Source organism: Dromaius novaehollandiae, chromosome 13 (assembly GCF_036370855.1).
Source record: "Dromaius novaehollandiae isolate bDroNov1 chromosome 13, bDroNov1.hap1, whole genome shotgun sequence".
Taxonomy (NCBI): domain Eukaryota; kingdom Metazoa; phylum Chordata; class Aves; order Casuariiformes; family Dromaiidae; genus Dromaius; species Dromaius novaehollandiae.
In genome coordinates, this window is record NC_088110.1 from 20,043,361 (window position 1) to 20,057,370 (window position 14,010).

At 41.3% G+C, this 14,010-nt stretch overlaps 1 protein-coding gene across 1 annotated transcript in view; it reads left to right on the forward strand.

The window, feature by feature from the left end:
• Positions 1–12,401: 12,401 nt before the first annotated feature.
• The window catches only part of PLCG2 (phospholipase C gamma 2), a 76,412-nt gene continuing 74,803 nt past the window's right edge, over positions 12,402–14,010 (forward strand). The window contains exons 1-2 of the mRNA XM_026092588.2: positions 12,402–12,479; positions 12,586–12,673. The gene's annotated coding sequence lies outside the window, so the exon portion shown is untranslated. The remainder of the gene's footprint in view (positions 12,480–12,585; positions 12,674–14,010) is intronic.

The window sequence follows — 14,010 nt, forward strand, 5'->3', positions numbered from 1 at the left end:
GACAGTTTTCAGCACTGAATTAACTGTTGCCGAACCCTATTCATACAGTGTGTGCAAAAGTAGGTCACTCGAGACAGCAGGTATTATGAGTCTTGGAAATACACCTCTGCATTTTCACAGTTCAGCAGTTCCTCTAGAGGAAGAATTATATCCATTTCCACCAGAATCCCACTAGAATGACCTCTTAAAAATAGCAACAACCCGAGTTCTTCTCCCTAGTGCAAGACGATGGTGGTTTTTCTTATCTAGGTGGACTGCTCTGAGCGGGGAACTTCCCTTTTCATCTTCAGTGGCAATCAACTTTCCGTTTTAACTGAGAGTTAATGATAAGTTGCACTTGCTTTCTGCATCAGAGTCTGGACTTCCACTCTCAGAGGCGGAAACGACGTCTCTGCTACAAGGGCAGGCTCAACGGAGAATGAATTTCTCCTGTTTCTCAGTCTACTCTCCCTCTTTCGGAGGTCGCGAAAGCCAGGCGGTGCCCAGCAGGCAGGCCCAGGAGCGGGAATGGCAAGGTGCAGGGCGCTGTCCGTGTCCCTGGGGCACCGTCGCAGGGATCCGGGATAGCCCCCCCGAGATGAACCGGCAAGGAGCTGGCTGGGAAGCTTGCTGGTAGAGCAGCCCTGCTCTGGAAAGAAGGACGATAAGGAACGAAGGGTCTTTCCTTGGCACAAGCACGGTGGGCTTGTCCTGCGAGAGTGTTTTGGGATGAGTTCAGCCTCAGATTGACAACATGGGAGGTTTATCCACAATAAGCTGCTCTTTCCCACGCACGCTCCTTTGCCTCGTTCAGGAGCATTAAGGCAGTCCCCACGTTCAGCCAGCTCTCAGCACCCAGCTTACCACCTCCGATATTTTGTGGTACGATTCCTGCCTGCTGGGCTGGGGCTCGCCAGCCCTGGCCACGCGCGGGAAAGCACACCCGAGAAGCAGACTTCCTGCGGCTCGCCGGCAGCTGCCCTGCCGCGCGGTCCCAGACCCAAACGGGCTTTCTGTCACCTGCCAGGGTCGCTTTATTTAAGCTGGCCAAGCTGTGTCCAGCTGCCTGCCTCTGTGCTAGTAGGTAGAACCGTGCTGGCACATTTCCTGGGCAATTGCTAACTGCGAAGTGTTTCTATTCCATCAGCTAAAACACATCTACTCGCATCTCTGCATGGATTCAAGAGCGGTGCTGATACCAGGCCAAGTTCCAGTCTTGCTCTTTCCTCTGGGCGCTCTCACTGTACGCATTTCTCAGTTTGGGGATTGATGTCATTTTAGAGCTGCGGTTAAGCATTCGCACAAAATTACCTGTGTAAAAATACAGTGCAGGGAAATGTTAGCTAAGCTTAGCTTAGATCACTGCAGATGTGTTATTTTGGGAGTGTGTTCATACTGTGCAGTCCTTATTCAGACAAAATGGCAATTGACGTAATTTTTTCCATAATGTTGCTTTTATTTGAAATCATATCTATACATCTTGCACAAATCAAACTAATAATATGCATTTCCATGACAGATTCTACTTATGGATTAATTTTGGAATTTAGTTTATAGACATGATTTGACTTCAGTGGGATTTATGCCCATAAAAGGACTGCAACAACAGGGGGCAAATGCTAGAAGGAGGATTTTTGTCTATAATTCAGCATGTTTGTGGAACCCTTAACAATGTTCCAATCTTCCATCCGAAAACTGCCTTGTCACCTTCTGATTTACAGCATTTTCCATTGCCTTTACACTGTTCTTCTTACTCGGTATTTCTTACAAGGCAGGTATTGTCAAATCTCTTTCTTCAAACATATAATAACCACCTTTTGTATCGAGCAGGCGTATAAATTACTCGGCTTATATGACAGAACAGAAAATAAAGAGTTGAGTATCTGGCAGAGATGCCAAAGAGTGATGTTATTATAACCTTACTGTGAAAGATTTGCCAACAGAAAGTCACATATCAGTGAGGGAACCAATGACAATATTTGCAGGAGGAGGCTTTATTACACCAAATATTAAAAAACATTATTGTATGATATATTTACAGACAAATCACACCTCTCTTATCAGGATGTTCAATAGCCATCCATGCATGTAACAGATGGGATTTATAGCTTTGATACACCACAGGCACTGAAGGGCATATAATCACAGGTTTACTTGTCAGTTTTATGGCCTTATTGTTCAGAACTTCTTGGGAATTTTCCCAAGGTGTCCATTTTTAAAAGGAAAATGTTGTTCCTGGAAAATTAAAATCTTGCAGTTTTCCAGTTTTCCTTTGAGAAACTTATAACAGGAAAAGCAAATCCATTGCAAGGTCGAATGGTCCAAACAGAAGTTTGGAAACCGAAGCACAGTGCTTGATTTTGAGCAGCCTAAAATATCCACCCGTCTTTGCTTGTGCTGCTATCATACCCAGGGGACTTTTGTTCTGATGCTTTGCCCCATCATTTTCTCAAATAGGCTTGGCTTCCCGATGCACTTGTCATCTTCCTCTGGTGAAGCAACGCAATATCCCCCAGCAGCCAGCCAAACACGGGGGTACATTGGGGATGTAGTTTGGCAAGGAAGCCTGGGCAGAGAGCTAAAAGGAAGCCCACTGAAATCTTACAGGAAAAGCTGAAAAATTCATTGCATAGGGAAAAATATGATTACAGGGTTGAGTGGCAGCTTAGGGAAAAGTACCTGTAGCCAGCTCTTCGTGTTGCAATTACCTGTCTAGACTTGTACAGTCCAGCAGAGCCTTCTTTAAGTCGCAGAAAAAACTTGTCTTTCCAAGGAGCATCAGGACGACACAACACAGCCACTGAAACAGAAAATCAAAACATTATCTCACCGGATCTGTTCTCGCTGGCTGACTGCATCTTGAGGCGACCCTGTTACCTAGTGACTGGTGGAAACAGATAACCCTTTCCTGAGTATCACCCATGGTACACAATCAATAATGTGCAGTATTATAATCAGCGCTTTCTGCTTGATTTATCACTGCTTTTCAGCAATCAGCTGACCTTGGACTAAAGCTTCGGATCAAACTGGCTAAAGTGGAAGAAAGCTAAAAAGCTCTTGGTAGTCATTTGATAGCGGTCGGCATCTGGTCCAGTGCTCCACCTCATGGCAGCAACACAGATGTGCAAGGGAAGAATTACAGCTGTGGTTTAGCCTCATGGGCTTAACGGGATGATGAATGACACTGTTTCCTTCTTTGCAAAATAATTGCTGAGTGTCACCAAATTAAACAGACTCTCAACTGATTCTCTTCTCCCTTTACATGACAGAGACAGAGACAGAAAATCGGTGTTCAGGTGCAGCTGAAACCTGAGTGTTGCACTTTTTCTGTACGAGGCCCAGAAACCTCATGCAGCCTTTGGACGCACTAAATCATTTCCCCTGTGTCCCTTATAGGTGAGGTGGGTAGAGTTTCCCACGGTAAAGGCTATCCAGTGCCTCCCAGTATCATACCATATTTTCATGTGTTTATCAGAAATTATTTACAAATAATTAGGAGGCTGCAAATTTTCAGGCCCAATGTCTGCTTTAGAGCAACTTTCCACTAAAATACTTCAGGAAACAAGATAAGAAGGAAATAAATGTGCATCTGTGCTAAAACAGGCTTTCAAACATTATTTTCATTTTCAGCTGCTTTAGCAGTAGCACATTTTGGATCAGGAACCTGAAATTTCTGGGTTGAGGAAGAGCCTGATGGTGTGTTTGCTTCTTGCTGTTTCCATCAGAACTTAACCGAAAATTTAAAACATTGTGGCCTCAGTTCAGAATATTTAGCCATCTCGTTCTCTGGACACAGGCTCTGCTTCCTCACAGCTCCCACAGCCCTGCGGGGTATTTAGCGCAGACTGTGGCCATCCCGTTGCCGGTTTCTCCGGCAGCCAGGGACGCCAAGGCCATGCCGTGGTTTGCCGCTTCTGTAGCGGTGAGCACCCTGCTTCATGCCAGAGCATGGCCCCGCCACCCTGGGTATGTTGGGGGCTCCCATTTTTTTTTTCCTCCCATAAAATGCATCGATGGCTCAAGCAAGGACTGGAAAGCTGTTGCTGCCCAGCCTGCAGCCAAGGCGGGAGAAGGCAGCTCGGCACCGGCTGCAGGGCCTGCGTCCGCGGGGCCGGGGAGCCTCCTCGCTGGAGCTGCACAGGGCGAACTGCTCCCCGACTCGCAGGCTCTGCTGCCCTCCCGTGGCACAAGTAGTAAAATGGGCCTTTTTGGAGAAATTCAAAGGCATGCTTTGAATATGACGTCTTTCTTTCATTTGTGACTTTTAATACAGGTTTACAGGCAGCTTGGCAAGTGCAGATGGATCCCTCAAAGGTAAGCTTTGCACAGTAGTAATACTGCAAATTGATCACCGCTGAACTTCTGCACGTTCAAAGCCACGTGCAGTAAAAAATCTGACCTTTCAACAAACTCTGCGGGAAAGGTCTTAAAATTATACTTAATAAACCAACTTATCAAGCTGTGCTTTCCCATGCACTGGGTCCTGTTCTCCTCTTTGGTAAGTATTTCTTTTTATAACACCATTTTGCTCTTCAGTAATGCCCTCCATCTAAGGTTATCAAAATGCTAATCAGTTAGGCCTCCCAAGAGCCCATTACCTGGAAAAATATTACTCATCCTGCAAGCAAAACACAGCCTCCAGCTCTGCTTTGGATGGATATTAAAAAAAAAGAGTATTCAAGCCTAATGGTAATAGTGAAAAATTTGTTTGCGTTAGGTTCTTCTTCCTGCTGTTGCCAGTAAACATTGTATTTTATAAAAGTATCAAATTATAGATCAGAATTATAGATCAGAATTCAGCCTGCTTCTCAACTGGGAGAAGCTCCGGTTCTCTGAAGGTAGTAAAGTACATGCAAACATCTCTCAGTACACTTCATCCATTTCTAGCTGTAACTCAGTAATCCTTTGCTTTTATTGCTTTAGCTTAATTTTAGTACAAGATTTTCCTTGCCATTCACCTGCCCGCTGCTAAATCCCATGATAATATTTGCAGCGTGGTGTACAAGTGTGGGCATGCTGTAGCAATTATAGACACCAGAAAAAGTTTGTTATAAAATGGCTAGTAACGTAATGGCTAGTATGCAAAGCACTAAACCCACCGCATCATGGGTTAGCTGCCACATTCAAATATAGGTCACATGTGCAAAAGCAGATTTGAAAAGATAAGCTGCTAAACTCTCCCATCTCTGGGAGACAGTCAAGCTGACAGACTAAAACAACTGAGCTAACTTGATCTTTAATCCAGCACTGTCGTAAACTATCTAGAAAGATATTATCAAGCAGTAAGTGGCACGCATAGATGACTTGAAGGGTAAGAACTGGAAATCACTATGAGAAACTGAGAAAATCAAGATTTTGAGAGCTAAAAACTACTGTAATTGCATAATTGCATAAAGTACAAGGCAGAAGAAAGTCAGCCCTCTTTCCATGATTCCAGACAAGCAAAAAATGTTTGGTGTTAATCTGGATTAATTCCTGCGTTGGCTCACTGCGTGTCTGTGCAGATGCTGTGTCAGCACAAGTGAAAGGCAACACAGACCTGCTCATAGTAAGGGAGAAGGGAAGATCACTGTTTTCTTGAGTTTTTCCAGTTCAAACTGAGTTGTTTTGCACAGTGACACTTCTGTGACTCTTGAGGATGCTTTGAGTAACTAGCTTTTCCAAGGTCCTAAAGATCTCATTTTAAACTGAGTTAGTAGACAGCTGTGTTAAGATGCAAGCAGGCCTGTGATCCTAAACTAGCTCCAGAAGAGGATGGGTAGGCTTCCACACCTAAAGGTGCTTGCTTAATAAAAATATAACCCCAGACACTTCTGTTAAGGTCTCCTAAGGAGGAATTCTTTCAGCTGTGGAGAGCCTCATTACACCTGCCAGGCTGTTTCTAGTTTCTACTCCAAAGAGAGTCAGGTGGAGGAATTCAACCCTTGGGAAGAACGGATGTAATTAGAAAAGGGCTTGGGAATTCCTTGGGAAGACTGTGTTTGATCCTGTTGTCAAGTTTCATCTATACGAGTGAATGAAGGGCTGTGGTACAGAAAGAAAGAAATCTTTTGTTTTGGTATTGTAAGGTTTTATAGCTGTCAGAGGGCTGGAGAAAACATTGCACTGGAGACTGTCAGGGTGCAAATACTGTGTGCCAGGAGGTGACTTTGCTGACGCTGTTATTTTTAGCCGCTAAATTCTATTTCCCTTTTGAAAGAGAGTAGTCAAAAAGATGAAGTGGGTGTGCAGTACAAAGAAAGGCTCTTAGGAGTCAAGCCAGAAACTTGTGTGATTCTGCTGAGGTAGCAATGCTTCCACTGAAGGAATCCTGAGCAGAAAGTCTGCTAATACTGGATGAAGGCAGTGAGTGGCATCATGGTATCACAGAAGAAGCAGCAGAGGAAAAATGAGATGATTTACATGGCAAAGATAAAGATCAGATGCAGAGGAAAGGTTGTTCTCAGGATGGGGATCCTGCCTGTATTTCAGTGTCCTGTTTCCAGTGTCCATGTGCAATCATGATAATCAGTATCTGCTGCAGATTATGGAAAGCAAGCCATTTGCCAATGGAGTTTGTGTTGCTTTCTCTCGATCCTGCAATCCCCACCGGCAAGAAGAAAAGCAGTTAAGTCTCCCTCTCTCCTTCAAACTCCTCCTGTGAACTGAAGTGCTATGCCTTCTTCATTACTTGCAGAAATACATAACCTTAATAACAAATCTTGATTATATGAAAATCTAGTATGTTTGGGCTCATAGAGCCATTATTAGTCTATGATTAAAAGGGAGAATGACACAGAAGGCACTAAAAGAAGGGGTATGGATCCTGACAGGTATAACAAAACAAGTGTCTGAGCAAATAGCACAGGTGCTAATTTATCCTCCTTGCAGGGGAGAACTGTGTGGCTCTGGATAACAAAGTTGCTCACTGGTGTTCCTGGGTCATCGGCTTGAAATCACAGCAGGAAGGAGCTCATTCAAAGCTGCTGAGTTATCTTTTGGAAGAGACATTTGCTCCAGCTCAGACCCCATAGGGTGCCAGTTCTAGCCGGGCACATACTGGAGCAGTTATGGTTGTCGTGTCTCAAGCGGGGCTGCCTGACGTGGTGGAGGCTGTGACACTCCACCCCGGGCCTTGCCTGCGCAGAGCCTGCGGGAGGGCTCTGCTCCTCGCCCTGCTGCGATGCCCCCTCCGCCGGGTGCTTCTGCAGAAGTTAAAGGCTGTGCACTGAAGCTGGTGAAGGTGGCACAAGGCGAAGCAAACCTGCGCTGCCAACACAGATGAACAAAGAACTTTGTCCCCCAGCGTACTGAGGTGTCATCAGGATGATATTTATCTGTGTGTTGACCGTCTCAGGAAGCGCTTGCAAAATATTTGCTCAGTGCCCTGACATTTTTCAGTGATTTCTTGGCTTACGTTCCTCTCCTCCACTCAAAAATCTAAACTCATATCATTTTAACAAGGCAGGCATCACACCAGCAGAAAGTAGAGCTGCCTTCTTCCAGGGATATGGTTAAAGGTGGTAGTACCAAGAATCGTAACTGAAAGCTATAGTCAGGAGGAGTGGAAATGAAGCTAAAGCAAAATTGCTCGAAGCTATTGAGGCTTACAGTACACAAAACATAGCTTCCCAGCTTGAGGAAAGGCAACAGAAGGGACATATAAATGCAATGTGAGATACATGGATAGGAATACTACTTTGGCAGGCTCCTTCTGTGTTATATTCTCAGTGGCAGCACCTACAAATCATCTGCTCTGTTATGTTTTATTATCTGTAAGTAAACGATAAGGCCACTATTGTTTTAAAATTCAATCTATCACACTAATTTCAACCCCCAGTGCTATAATATTAACTTTCTTTTTATTATATAGTCCTTCGCCTTCAGGAAAACAGTAAAGAAGATGTTAAAGTTGCCATAAACAACTGATGTTTTTAAACATATTTCTTCTTTTGCCAACATGATTCCATCATATGGTGTAGGAGAAATCAGAAATATAGATAAGTATAGCTGGTATATTGGCCTCAGAAGTACAAATTGTTTTTTTAATGCCAGGCTTGCACAGATTTATTTTCCAAAAACATCAGTGTAATTTTTGTTACTGTAGACATCATTCCAGTAGTAAGATAACAACAGCATAAATTGTAGTGATAATGCTAACATTAGCCCTGATTTCTTGCTGTTACCAACTGTAGGCACAAATAGTGCCTTTCCTTGTTTTCTTCCTCAGTCTTGAAGCAAGAAGCTCTCAGGAAAGAGCAAAATCTTCATCTCCATTTTACAGATGGGGAAACTGAGGCACAGAGTGGTACTGTGACGTGCCCAAAGTCAGCGAAGGGCAGAGCAGTTGCAGAGCTGAGAAGAGCGCAACTGTGTCTGGTGCCCTGGAGGAAGTCTGCCCTGACAAGCCCCGAGCTGCAGACAGCCGCTGTGCATGTGCAGACCTGTCTGCACCCGGGCAGGGGCTGTGGTGGTGACTAGGAAGTCCACGTTGCAATGCAGTGTTTTGAGTCCCTTAAAAAAGGCTCTTCATCTTTTTGGGTGCAGCTGTTCCTCGTATGGAGAAAGCTGCCTCTGTCCTCTTGCCGCAGCCTTATCGAATGTCCCTCGTATTTGCCTTCCAAAAGGCTGAGGTCAAATGAGAAAAGAAAATGAACGGTCACCTGATTTCCATAGTGTTCACTGTTTTCTCCTCGATGCTTTGCAAGAGTTTTGTTTAAACATACTAACTTCCGGCCTTAACTAAGGAGCAGTATGAACAAGCAAAGAAGCCACCACCCTTCTCATACACATATAAATGGCCCAGCAGTGGTCACGTACCAGCAGCACTTCAGACGGTGCTCAAAATTTGACCCGATGCTACAAAACCACAGCACAGCCTTAGTTAGGTCCTCTGTTTAACCATACTCTTTGTTCTCATGGGCCTACAGCAAAATGAACAGAAATGAAGAGTGCCTATTTGGAATTTTACAATATTTTTTGAATGAGTTTTTGCAAATCAGCTGCTAAAAATGTATCTGTAGTTTTTTAACAAAAATTTTCCTGTAAAATCAACTAGAATTTTCACTCTTGCTGGGCTTTCTTCTCCTACTGTAGTAACCCAGAACTTTTGTACAACAAGAATGGTTATTTTTTCCTTGCCTTTTCCCAGCTAAAACATGTCCAGAAAGACCATTTGTCTTCTCCACACCAAGGGAAGCCTAATTAGAAAACATGTTCCTTTTGCCCCGGCGAAATCAGCCAATCCTGAAAACATTTATCTTTTAAACAGTAAAAATGAAAAGAAAGTAATGTTAAACCAGCATGACACATGAACTCACACACAATGAAGAGCAATTGCAATTTGTTTTATCCTCAGCTGATCCAAATTTTTCTGAAAAGCCTGGTTTTTGATAGGATATTTAAACACAATTTTGGACTGCCCTGGGAGGCAGTGAATTTGTTCTTGCCACATATGAATAAAGGCCTGATGTCTGAATGCCTAAAAAATTTTAAATAATATATGTCAGCAAAAAATATTATTTCCAAGGCTATTGTACTCTCAGGTTTTCTGCTTGAATATTTCAACAGCAATTATTAGTGTTGATATTTTTATCATCACAGAGGTTTTCACAAAACTTGGTGATTCTTTTTGTTTTTGCAAAATTGTCCCTTTATTCCAAGGAGTGTAGCATCGATACATTGCTTATTCCATTTTCACTTCTTTTGCAGATCAGCTGTGGTATCTTCAGTTTAATTTATTTTTAGGTATTTTTAGATGTCTTGACAAAATGGGTTTTTTCCTTTTCTGCTTGTCACCATAGGCATCAGTCATTAACTGGCTGGGGTGGATTTTTCATAGTCAAATTTTAAATCACATATTGCTTTTCTTAATTATGAAGTCATGCAGCACTTTTTCAGCTCCCTCATTAGAAAACAGATATAACCAACCAGTGTAATATGTAGATTAAATTCCGGATATTTTAGCCAACTTTACTGTTCAAAGACTATTGTGAGTTTTTGAATGTTTGGTTATATTAATTTTTCATGAACATTCACAGCAGTAAAGATTATCAGCTAGTTTACTGTTAGTAGGTAATAATCATGAAAGGACATGTTAAAAACTATTTTGTAATTTAAAGATGTATTTACGGCAGACATACTCTCTTTCCACTATTTGAAACATATATAATTTTAGTTTTGAATCAGTGTTTTCAAATACCTTAGCCATCTTGTCTTCACAAGGGCCAACCTTGAATTGCTTCCTTTTTCTTCTCTTGTTTTTGTTTCACCAGATCAACATGGGTTTGTTCTCTGAGGAAGCTTCTGGAGCATGAACACTTGTGCCAGCACAAGAGGCTGGCTGGGGTAGAGATGGAAAGAAGCAGACAAGGACAGCAGAAGGAGGGACTATCATTTTTCATTATAAGTGCTGGATGAAGATGTACGTGAAACTTCAGCTTTAAACTGACTGTGCCTCAGCTCTTCAGCTATGTGAGCAGAGTTAATAATCTCCCACTGTTTTCCTGTCCTGTCTTCTGCTATTATCTGTACTGAGATGCAAAGAAGCACTTGCTTTAGTTAAAAACCTCCATGCACTTCTATAACAATTGCAGCTACAGCTGCAAATCATTCTACCTACGGGTTGCATTCTTCCATGTGAAACGTGACATCCATTGATAACTTAGCTACCTGTAGCTGAACTATAACTTTGGATTTTTTTAGATAATTTTTGTTCTTGCATATTCTTTTGTCCTTTGAGAAAAAACATCTGAACTTTCCTACAACCTGAAATAAAATATATCTTTTAAAAACCCAGCCCCAGACTTCCTGGCTGACCTAGTGTGAGCCACAGCTGCTCTGCATACGTTATTTCCTCTCTTAAAAAAAAAAACACAAATGATCAGCTACAATCTGGCAACACCTTGCTTTTCCATTGACCTCACCTTGCTTTTCCATTGACCTCATCTCTCATCTTCTGGGGGTAGCAAGCTGCTTCTTACAACCTGAAGTAGAGATGTTAGTGATCAGAGTGTATCCTTGATGCATGATACGAACCATCTGAGATATCTACTTCTCCAGCCCTGGTCTCCTCCCTGGCATCTTTTCTGATTTTTTCTGACATTTTTTGATTTTTTTTGACTGGTCTCCTCCCTGGCATCAAAGTCCCTTGCTGACATTCACCTTAGGAAGAGGTTAAGAACTCTTTTGTTTTGCCCTGTCTGTATGAGTCACGATTTTCTTTTGCTGCATTTTTGGTTTGGCCATTTTATTTAGCAAGATATATCCTTTCTGCAACAATACTATTATTGTGATAATAAGTGTTACAATCTGGCTACTGTTAGAATATAGAATTTTTCCATGAACAACTTCCACTCTTGACTTTCTTTGCCTTTGTAACCAAGTCCCTCCTTCTGTAGGAGCAGCCAGGGTCTCCTCTCTCCTCTGATGACTTCTGTCATCAAATTGGCAGCTCTACATGTTACTTCCATTTGTGCTGCCAGACCAGCAGAAGCTGTTGGTGCCTGTCACCTACTAGGATCTGGTCTTTTGTATTTTCTTTAGAGAGCTTACAAGGAACTCCTTCTCCAGTTATATTCCTGCATGGTTTTTTTCCTTGAGTTTTGTATATTTTACTTCTGGTAAAATGTTCTCATGTTTTGTTTTGTTTTCACAAAATACCTGCAAAAAAAAAAAAAAAAAAAAAACCTCTGTTTTTCCATATTTGAACACTGACTTTGATATAAATATTTGGATAAATCTATGATTAAGTTATGATTACTATTTGAGTAGAAATCACTAGGAAACTGAAGTTTCTCAGCTATAACTTCTTCATTATTTTTAATAGGGCAAAAACGTTAGTTAAAATTATCAACAACATTGACAAATGTGGCCTTCCTTTAATCTATTTCCTTGTGGGGTAATAAATCAGGACTCATCTTCTGGTCTAACATTAAAAACTTTAGATTCCATGTGTAAGCTGCTTGTGTGCCCACAACATGTGGGTGAATGCAAGGTGCTTATATACATTTTATAAATGCATATATGGAAACAGAATGGAGCACTTTCAATTATCATGGTTTTTTTTAAGGCTTAAATATATTGGATGTTTTCCTTGAAGCCCAGCTGCTGGAATCAGCAGAGTCCATGAGACTCTTAGTGTTTATTAAAAAAAAAGTACATTACAAACTCCCTTGATTGCAGAGAAATCTTAAAAACAGGAAGTAAGGGCATCCCAAAGGTTTAGAAACCAGAAAGTAAAGCATTCAAAATTTGTCTAAGACAAACCAGAAACTGTAACAATTGTTGTGTTTATCTCAGGCAGGGGCATTATTAATGCAGGAGGCTAGTGACACTGCATGAAGAGACCTCAGCCCATGAAGATGGTAAAAGAGGAGAGATTATTGCTGGTTGGAAGTGTCACACCTCAGAGTTAATGTTACACTTTCTTTCTTACAACTTCCTTTTTTTTTTTTCCTCTCTGTTAGTAACAGTCATAACAAAATGTGTCCTTGGTGAAGGACAAAGGAGCGTCATCAAAGGTGACAGTATTTTTTTTTTAAATATTAATTAAAAGGCCTAGGCTGGCTAAAACTTGATTTGAGCTTTTGTACACTTAAAGAGTCTTAACAATATGCTTTTACACAGGTGGAATCAGAGAACAAAAAGGAAGAAACCTCTGTCTCCCTACCTAATCTCAGCAATATATCATTCATTATTCTCCACAGGATTAAAGGTAAGCTTTTTATTGGTGCCTTTGAAACTCAGCAGGGCAGATATCCTTTACAGAAATGGGGTTAAAAATCCCTGATATGTGGCAAAAAGGTTCTAGAGACAAGACAGCTAGGTTTAAATTACCTGGGAAAGCTTATCTGTGTTCTACCTTTTGTCTTTCCTTCAGCAAAAAAGAAGTATTCTGTAGCTTAGGTCTAGAAAAAAAGCACTTTCTAAATCATAAGGGAAATGTAAAAGGCATTTTTCTTGAAAGGGGAGAAGGTATCTTAAAATCATTAGTCCAGTTTCAGGAAAAAAAAGTGGAGAAAACTGTGTGTGTGTGTGTTTGTGCATGTGTGTGAAAATTTTAATGTTGTTATAAACACGCACAAATATGGCCCAGATGCTCAGCTGAAGATAACTGAGCTTTGAGATCAGGTCAAATAAGCATTTGCAAATTCACATTCTTAGGTTCTTTCTTCATTCTACATGTTGGTTTCTGTTAAATGAGAGACATATTAGAAATCTTCCATTGAAAGAAGGCTTGTTTGTTTTTTCATGTTTTTCTCTCTGTTGGAAAAGTTTATTTATTTATGTTTCTTTTTAAAACAGTTAATACAAGGAACACATTCAGATTTTCAGTCAAATGTTACTGATTGATTGAGAAGGTGTTGGTAGCTGGTACTACAAATGTATTGTGAAATTTCTGAATTTTGTAGCACAAAAAATCTGTCAGGAGATGCAAAAGGCTGCTTAGCTATAGTTTTTAATATGGTAAGTGAAATAATATGATTTTATCTACAGATGAAAACATGCATTTGAGAAACAGAGCATGTTATGTGTTGGTTGATATCTGAATTGCTGAAAAATGGATCCTTTGCAAACTGCTTTGTCCTGCAAACTAGAAGGCAGTTTGAGAGACTAGAAAACTTGAGCAGCCTGTCCTGGTTATCTAATTTATTCAAGATTTTAGTTGTTAGTACATACATTATCTGCATTTTCTCCTCCTTGATTAATTCCCTCTTTTAAATTGTTAACGAATATGTTAATAAGATCGCCCTCAATGGCAGGGTCTGTCGTACCTCACTTGATACCACCTCCTACCTTCATCTGTTGACGCACAAGATCTCCAACAGTGTATGTTAAAAAGATGCTTATCATAAAAAGTAGAACAGAAGGTTTTGACCCTTTTATGTGACTCATTCAGTTATGACTACAGTGCATAAAGATAACAGCAGTTGCAATAATGATTTGCACTCTATACAACTATGCTGGTCCTGGAGATACACCAGATGGACTTTCTTCCAAGGTGCACACATCTGAAATGCATATCCCAGAAGAATATCTATTATTCCATCC